The 9,035-nt window shown below is 49.7% G+C and overlaps 1 protein-coding gene across 3 annotated transcripts in view; it reads right to left on the reverse strand.

The window, feature by feature from the left end:
* Positions 1-6,048, reverse strand: part of PTPRA (protein tyrosine phosphatase receptor type A) — a 155,242-nt gene extending 149,194 nt beyond the window's left edge. Inside the window, exon 1 of one of the 3 annotated variants that reach the window (XM_062203944.1) lies at positions 5,945-6,048. The gene's annotated coding sequence lies outside the window, so the exon portion shown is untranslated. The remainder of the gene's footprint in view (positions 1-5,944) is intronic. The other 2 variants (XM_062203946.1, XM_062203945.1) reach the window with 2 other exon arrangements.
* Between the last annotated feature and the right edge of the window lie 2,987 nt (positions 6,049-9,035).

A 9,035-nucleotide genomic window follows, 5' to 3' on the forward strand; every position in this document is an offset into this window, starting at 1 on the left:
ACAGTATGGAGATACCTCAGAAATCTGAATATAGACCTACCACATGACCCAGCCATTCCACTCCTGAGAATTTACCCAAAGGAAATGAAATCAGTATATAAAAGTATGCTGTACCTCCATGTTTACTGCAGCTCAATTCACAATAGTTGAGATATGGAATCAACCCAGATGTCCATCAACTGAAGAATGGATAAAGAAATTATAGTATATGTATGCCATGGAATACTATATAGCAGTAAAAAAAAAATGAAATCCTGTCATTTGCAACAAAATGGATACAACTGGAAACCATTATACTTAGTGAAATAAGTCAGTTCTCCCTGATCTGTGGTAATTAACAGAGAACCTAAAAGGTAAACCATAGAAGTGAAATTGACACTTTTGAGATGTGATTTTTTAATAGCCCTTGTCTTGACTGTTGAAAAACAGGTTTTTTCCATACTATTTGCTGAACTCTTTACTTAATTTAGGGTTAATCTTATGAGTATAAAGTTAATTGAAAATAGATATTTGTAAAAAAATAAGGATGGGAATAGGAGAGGGAGAAGGAAGAAGGGTGGCAGTGCAGGCAGGAGAGAGGGAAGGGTGGGAAGAATCACTATGCTCCTAAATTTGTATATATGAAAGGCATGAAGTTTGAATACCTTAAATAAAAGATTTCTAGATTAAAAAAAAAAAAAAAAAGAAAAGAAAGCCATTGCTCTAGATTGCAGCCACAAAGAACTTTTGACAACTGTAGATCAGATCGGTTCCCTCTCAGGCTTAAAAGCCTCCAATGGCTTTGCTTTGCCTTCAAGATAAAGTCCAAAATCCTTGTGCAGCATAGTCTTCAACTCTGGCTCCAGCCTCTCTGTAGTCAGGTAGCTTTCCAAGCCTAGCTATACATTAGAATCACCTAGAGAATTTAAATATATATTCTCAGGCCTCTATTTAAGACCAATTAAATCAAAGTCTGGGGGTGGGGCTTTTGTATTCGGGAGTTCTATAACTTCCCCACCTGAACCTGAAGTGGGAATTATTGCTCTAACGTCACTGCATGCCACCTGCCACTTTCTGTTCTCCACAGTTAGCCAGCTTCAGGTGCTCACCAAGCTCTCAGTTAAGCCTTGCTGCACCAAGTGTGACCCACCCACTAGCAGCATCTGCCTCACCCAGGAGCTACTTAGTAATACAGAATCCCAAGTCCCACCCTAGACCGACTGAATCAGAACTTGGCATTTTAACAAGATTCCCAGATGGTTCATGTGCACATTTAAGTTAGAGAAGCACTGCCCTGAGCCACCAAATCCCTTCACAGCTCAGAGCCTTTGCAAATGTTGTTTAACTGCTGAACTTCTCTGGCACTCCCAAGACACCCTATCCTTCTCCTTTGATCATATCCATCGTATCTGTAATTACCATAAGGTGATTAACGTCTGTCTGCTGCACTAACCCTAAGTGCCATGAGGATAGACATCACATCCTCCTCTGGGGTATCTCAGTTCCTGGCACAATGCCTGGTACATTCATCTGAACAGCATCCAGTCTTGTAACTCACACTGACGTGATCATATTCTAGACTTCCACAATATTTCTAACTCATCAACCATGTCTTTCTTCAACCACAAGTTGGCTTTAGCTTCATAACTCTTGGATAGGATATATATCACAGCATTGTACCTCAAAATCTAAATGAGCTACTAGTAAATTTCTAAAGAAATGTAAATTAGATCTAATTCAAGGTAGCATTGCATTTCTTTTAAATTAATAAAATATTAGGTTTTACTTGTAATAGCACTGGCTGGCTTGTCAGGAAACAAGCTCATATAAATTGCTAATGGTGTTGTAAACTACTTCAACCTTTCCAGATAGCAATTTGGCACTGAAACTGCATCCTCTGACTCAGTGAGACCACACTAGGGTGAAGAGTCCAAGAAAATCCAAAAGAAAGGAGTATTTCAACAAGGATGCTCAGGTTTAGAAAAGCACCATTTTTGTCAGGAAAGAATAAAAAGGACGGCACAAACGATGGCTGTCAATACACGGAGTACATATTACAATTTAAAATAAAGCAGACACATAAATGAGTAAAGATAAAATATGTTATGTTATTCAAGAACTCTAAATCAAATTCTGCATGTACTAACAACAATTATAAGTCTGTCTGTAGACTGACATGAATGTAAATTTAAAATAAATAAATTTTAAATTTAATGGATTCTCTATTTCATTGAGAATATATTAAAATAAATATTAATGTTCGGTTATTTGTATTTGCTGCTCAATTTTATTAAGTTAGTGTTATATTATTGCTATTTTTGTTGCACTAGGATTCGCTAAAAATAATATTTCTTCAGCTTTGGCATTTGGAAACATTTATTGGTTACTGCACTAGAAATAAAAAGACAAGATTCTATATTTGGCCAGCTTCCTGCTTATAATTCAAACTCCAGTGAATCTCATTTTTTCCACTTGAAGATGGAGAAAAATAACACAACAATATTTACAAATTGACGCTGAGCACTTCCCATGAAAGGTGTTGGGCAAATATAAATATCAGAGTTGCAAAAAAAAGCCCACTACCACCCACAGTGGTCACCCTGCACAAGTCACTTCAATCCTTCTAGGCTCAATGTTTCCCTCCGTAAATTTAAATAAACAGGCTAGCATCATATGAGAAGGGTTTGGGAGAAAGTAAGCATATAGAAACGGAAAAGTATCTCAGGTGATCCTGTTGAACACTCTGATGAAAATCCACTGAGTCACACATTTTGAGAAAGAGGATAAATTAGTATAAATGGGGCTGGTGTCGTGCCGCAGCAAGGTAAGCTGCCATCTGTGATGCTGGCATCCTATGTGAGCAGTGGTTCGAGTCCCACCAGCTCTACTTCCAACCCAGCTTCCTGCTGATGTGCCTAGGGAGGCAGTAGAAGATGGCCCAAGTACTTGGGCCCCTGCTACCACGTGGGAGACCCAAATAGAGTTCCAGACTCCTGAATTCAGCCTGTCCCAGCCATGGCCATTGTAACCACGGGATGGAAGATTGATCTCTCCCCCTCAATCTCTTTAACTCTGCCTTTTGAATGAATAAATAAATAAAAATTGGTACAACCTTCTTGAAGGGGTAGTAACTGGGCTATATAAAATTAAAAATGCACACATATATTCTCTGATCTAGTGATTCCATTTCCAAAATTACATGGTTCAGAAAACTTTACACATGGACATGTAACAAATTATGTACAAGGATATTCATTGTATTGCTGTAACAGAAAAGCCTAGAAACAACTTATATGTTGTTAAACCTGAAGACTAGTTACAAGTTACTGAATAGCCATACAATGAAATAAGTACAAGAATGTCAATACAAAGAACGGACAACTTAACATGTACTAATAATGACTGATCTCCTAAATATGCTAAGCAAAAAGAAAAATATGTGAGTAGTATGCACCATGGTCAGAGGAGTGAGGACAGGTAGACACAGGTTTATAAAGAAACAATGTTGCTGTAAGGTCAGCCATCTCTGAGGAGGTTAGAGAGACAGGAGTCCCGGGGTCATGGTAGGAGGGAAGACTTACTTCCTTTACACTGCAGAAATTTTTCTCCCAAATGCATTAATTACTCTTTACCCAGACCAAGCAGGATTCTCTCTACACCTTCCTCCAGGCTAAGGGGATATGATTCTACCTCTGGGATCTGGGCACTACCTCCTCAACTGTATGGATATCAGCATTTGGCCTGACAATGCTTCCAGATGTCTTTCTCAAAGCCCAGTCAGTTTAAGTTCCTGATCTCTGTTAGATCCTCCAGTGGCTCTCCGCTGCCCACACTCTAGCACAGCACACACAGCCCTCCAAGCTGACCCCAATCCCATCTCCCATCCTTCTAATCCATTTCTGTTTAACCTCTTCCCTGTTTCCCAAGGGTAATGGGCTCCTTTTACCTCCAGCCTGTTTGTGCTGTTCCCTTTTCCCTATGCTTGTTGATCACTACCCGGGAGGGTATAGCCTGGCAAAGGCTCTGGAAACAGATTGTCTGGATTCAAATCCTCACTATTCCCTCAGCTGTGCGCTATGTGGCTTCAGCTCCCAGCCCTGTGGAGTAGCTGTAACCCCCTACATGATTGTTGAAAAGATTAAGTGACAGAACTGACAGAAAATATTTATTACACAGCCTGTCACAAGGGCAAATAAAAGACAAGAGCTATAATTACTATCACACTCTCATGGCATCTGCAATGTGTAATTATTTCTATCCACCTGCCCTGCATAGACCGTGAACTCCTCACTTTCACTTTGTACCACAAGTCATTCGCCTGGCAAATGGGAGGCACATAAATGGACTTCAGAGGGTTGGCCCTCTTGGTTCTGAATTTCACCCAGATGGGAAACAAGTGGCTAAAAGGTACCCAGTAACAGTCTCCTGAATCCCATATTCCTTACACAGCACATCCATCAGCCAGGCCACCTTGGTCAGACAGAGGTGAAAAGCAACCAACAGGACGTGGTCTTTTAGGGTCAGTAAAGCAGCTGGGAGGCCAGTAGGATAAGGGACCTGCCAGTTCCTGCTGCTGACCACTCACTGGTGGGATGGACATGGGCAGATAGGGAATTGGACATACACTCCAAGCAGGCCTCCAGGAAACACACACACACACACACACAAACCCTCTGGGGAAGTGACAAGGACCTACAAGACAACTGGGAGGAATTCTCCCAGCCTTCAAGAAGCTTCTCCAACGAGAACAGCTTTGCAGGAAGAGGTGGAACCTGGCAGGTAAGGATGAGCAGGAAAGAGGACCACAGAAAGCAAAAACATGCTAACATGCGAGAAGAGGCGAAGGCGCTCTGGAATGGTTAGGCAGGCGGAGGACCTGAAGGTGCATCGAAGCATTAGGCTCAAAGTGAGAGAGTAAGTCGAGGCAAGACGGTCAAGGAGCGTGCATGACCCGATAAGGCATTTGGCCGTCATTCATCCCATGGGAAAAGGAGAGCGAGGGAGTTTTTAAGTAAACAAGTGACAGCATCAGATCTGTGTTTTTGAAAGGAGGGGCCAAGCAGCAAGACGCTCGCCCTTTCCTCATCAATCCTCCTCTCGCCCTCCATCTTCTGGTTCCCGGGCAGCCTCAACAGCCAGCAGGTGGCAAGTGAGGTGCTCTCCAGGGAGATGTGACTGGTTTAGAACAGGAATCCCCATCCCGGGCCCTGGCTTCTGAAGGCATTCACTCTGCTAGGACTAGGTTCTGCACATTCTGCTTTTCCTGTCTTAGAAATATCGCTGACCTCAAAAACAAAAAAGACAAAAAAAATCCCTCAACCCTGGGCTCAGCTCTGCCCTTATTATTTTTAACTTCAGGAAATACAATTGGGAACTGATTCTTTTAAACGTTTTTTTTTTTTTTAATTTACTGAAAATAAAAAAAAAAAAAAAAAGGGAGGGGGCCTGCGTACCCAGTTGGCTCATTTTGCATTCTGGGCAGCTCTGAGCCCCTACATCCCTTCTTAGGCAGCCTTAACAGTTGGGAGTGGGCAGCAAATGAAGCGACTAGGAGACCCGCCGGGGATCGGGGAGGATTTAAGGGAGAGAAAACTTGGCCACCGCAAGAGTAAAATTTCTCAAGCCCGGAGTTTTCCTCTCTCCTCCCATGAAATGGACCCGAGCAATTCTGTTCTCGCCGTTCCATTCGGTTCTTTCAGAATGAACCACGCCGCGCCCGGGCCAGGCCCCAGGAGGACGCACGCAAACTTCCCGGGCAGCCTCGGCGGGTGGGCGCCCTGCCCCGCATGTTTCCGGGGACCCCTCCCCCTACGGACCGCGCAAGGATGCGGGACCTGACCGCACGAGCCCAGGGGATTCCACCCGGAAAAGAGGGCTCGGGCTCCGGCCGGGGACCCCTCCCACGGCGCCCGGGAGCCGCCCCCCCCTTCCGGAGCCCACCCGGGCGGCGGCCGCGAGCGCTCACCGAGTCCGGCGCTGGGCGGCACCGCTGGGGACTGGGACTGCGGCTCCGCCTCGGTTCCGCCGCGGCGTCTCGGCCCGCCACTCGCCCTCAGGGCCGCCGCCCGGCCCGCGGCTTGGAGTCCCGCGGCGGCGGCGGCGGCCTCGCCTCCATGGCGAGGGGAAGCGGCTGAGGGGCGACTGGGCGGGTAGCGGTGATGGCGGCGGCGGCGGCGGCCCGGGGTCCGAGCACGATCGCGCGCGCGCGCTCGTTCCTGTCAGCGCCGCACTCGCTGCAGCCTCGCTCCCGGCTCGGCCTGGGCTGTAAGGCGCGTTCTCATTGGCCGTACAGAGGCGGGCGCTGGTTGGCTGACGCCGAACGGGTGTCTCCGGCCCTCGCGGGCTCCGCCCTCGCGCGCCTCAGCGCGCTCACGGACCGCCCGGGGCGCGGAGTCGGGTCTTGCAGGCTCACCCACATCCCCGACGAGGATCGCCCCCACGGTGACCCACCCCTCTGGCAAGCTGGGCTCCGGAAACACCAACGCCTGTGGCTTCTCTACAGTTCCAGGGCCCTGGAGGTGGGCCTTCTTCCCAACTTACAGATGTGGAAACTGAGGCTGGACACAGGCCACACCAATGTTTAGCAACCGAGGGTGGCCTGGCCCTCGAAAGGCATTTTCCCACCCCGCTCCAAACGTGATCCATTTGGCTTCCCCTCCGCCCTAATTGCTGCAAGGCATTCAAAGGACGAAGGATCTCATTGGGGAGATAGGAACCTGTCAGGCGTCTGGAACAGGCCTGGCTCCGTGGGCGCCGTCTTGCATCAAACCAGCCCACGCCATCCCCGCCCGAGCCCCGGGGAACTCTCCCCCGCCTTCCAGTTGCGCGTCCTGGGCCGGACTCACCGTGCAACACGTGGTGTTCAGCGGCGGGCGAGGGCGGGATCAAAGAGCACAGGGATCCCGAAGGTGCATCCTCCGAGGGCCGGAGAGCAGGCGCGGGCTCCTCTCCCTGGCTCTGTGGGCACCGCGTCCCGCGCGTGGCGCCCCGAAGCCTTCGGTCCAAGCGTCAGGCAGCTGTGAGTAGGGGGCGCAGCTCTTTGGTTGCTCCAAGACCCCGGGGGTCTGCAGCTCAAAGCGGCTTCCACAGTGGTGGAGGGTTAAGCGGGTGGGACACTTCGCTGGCGGGCATCTGCAGGCCAGAGACAGCTGGTGCCGCAGCGCCCAGGAGCTTGAGACCCCTGCGTCCCAGACCCTGAGCCTGCGGCGCTCAGCGCGAGTAACCACGAGTAACCACGAGAGTCTGCCCCGGGGCCCGCCTCCCCTGGCCGTGAGGGTGCGACGGGAGTATGTGTTCTAGGAGAGCTGCTGCCGGTGTCTCTTGGTCTCCAGGACTCTCTGCAACCCCCTCCCCCGTAACTGTGGGGTCAGGTAGTGAGCATTAGCCGGCAAGAGCCAAGGCCTGGGATTGCGGGCAACCGCTCCCTGGGGAGGAAGTCCCTCCCTGAGTGGGAGCTGCGAATTTCAGCAAGACCGGCCCAGAGGCTTTGGTGACAAGGCATCTCTGCCTGCTTGATGCACACTCTGGCCCAAAGGCCCAGAGGCCACAAGCCCAGTGTCCTGTCAGGCCCTGGGGGCAGCCAGGGTGAAACCAGCCTGCTTCCAGACACCTGTGTTCAAGTTCAACTATCAAGTTCACCTATCTCACACCAAATGGAAAGGTGAAAAGTGGACCCCAAGTGCCAACCCTCCCCCAAATAATGACTTAGTAGAGGAGGTACCTGGCTAACCAAACCCTACCACCTTAGTTTTGCTATAGCCACATCTAACCTACACTGCATATTCTTTTTTTTTTTTTTTGACAGGCAGAGTTAGACAGTGAGAGAGAGAGAAACAGAGAGAAGGTCTTCCTTCCGTTGGTTCACCCCCCAAATGGCCACTACAGCCGGCAGGAGCCAGGTGCTTCCTCCTGGTCTCCCATTCGGGTGCAGGGCCCAAGGACCTGGGGCATCCTCCACTGCCTTCCTGGGCCACAGCAGAGAGCTGGACTGGAAGAGGAGCAACCAGGACAGAATCCAGTGCCCCGACCGGGACTAGAACCTGGTGTGCCAGTGCCGCAGGTGCAGGATTAGCCTAGTGAGCCGCGGCGCTGGCATATTCTTAATGTGTCTCTTGGTTGACTAATTTTTGTTTGTAGTTTATACTACCAAAAAAGGATTTGATGTGCTACTTGTATTCAAATATAATTAAAATAAATTGCTATTAAGATGTGTTCATCCTTGAGACCATTGGAAGGACCCCTCAGCCCATCTGAGCACGCCTGGGTAAACCCTGCAGTTGGGTGTGGTACTCGGAGAGCCCTGGGCTCCCAGCCCCGCCATGTGCTGGGTGACCCGAGCCTCCCTCTGCTGCTCTTCCTGGAACTGCACTGAGGGCTGTACTGAGAATTACAGGCACACAGGGCTTGGCAAGTAAGCTGTTCTCAGGAAATGCAAGTTCCTTCTCTCTGCGAGGCAGCGGCAGTGTGGTCAGAGCGTTTGCGGTGCGTGTGCAGGGCCTGCATGGGAGAGGCAGGGTCTCTGCCACCACACAGGCCTGGTGTTCCTGGCAGCAGAGAGCAGAGGCCCGTCATCAACTGCCTGCTTGTGGAGACCTGCCCAGCACCCTCATTCTAACCCGGCTCCTGGCATGTCCCGAGCCCCTGGCTTCCATTGCCACAGAGTAAAGGAGGGGAGGCAGGCTTTCTGCAGGGGGGCTGCGGTCACCCCACTCCCGGTTCTGCTTTGGTCCCAGCCCATGGGAGCACACACATACAGGTGGGCACACTTGCCAGCCAGTCCACAGGTGCCCCAGCAGTCAGAGGGTTCATGGGCAAAGGACTAGCCTGAAGGAGAGTACAGGATGGGGGCAAGGGAGTCCTGTTTCTTCAGGCAGTCCCTTCCCCACCTGGGGCCTCCCTGAGTCATCTCCACAGGCACTTACTGAGTGCCTGCTTTGTGCTGCACACAGCAGGGCGTATGAAGAGGCCTCGGCTCTCAGGAGCGCACATTTTGGATAGAGAGACAGACAGTAAACACATGAGTAAGAAAAAGTTTCTAAATGCTGTAATGAAAATAA

Source organism: Lepus europaeus, chromosome 10, assembly GCF_033115175.1.
Source record: "Lepus europaeus isolate LE1 chromosome 10, mLepTim1.pri, whole genome shotgun sequence".
Classification (NCBI taxonomy): domain Eukaryota; kingdom Metazoa; phylum Chordata; class Mammalia; order Lagomorpha; family Leporidae; genus Lepus; species Lepus europaeus.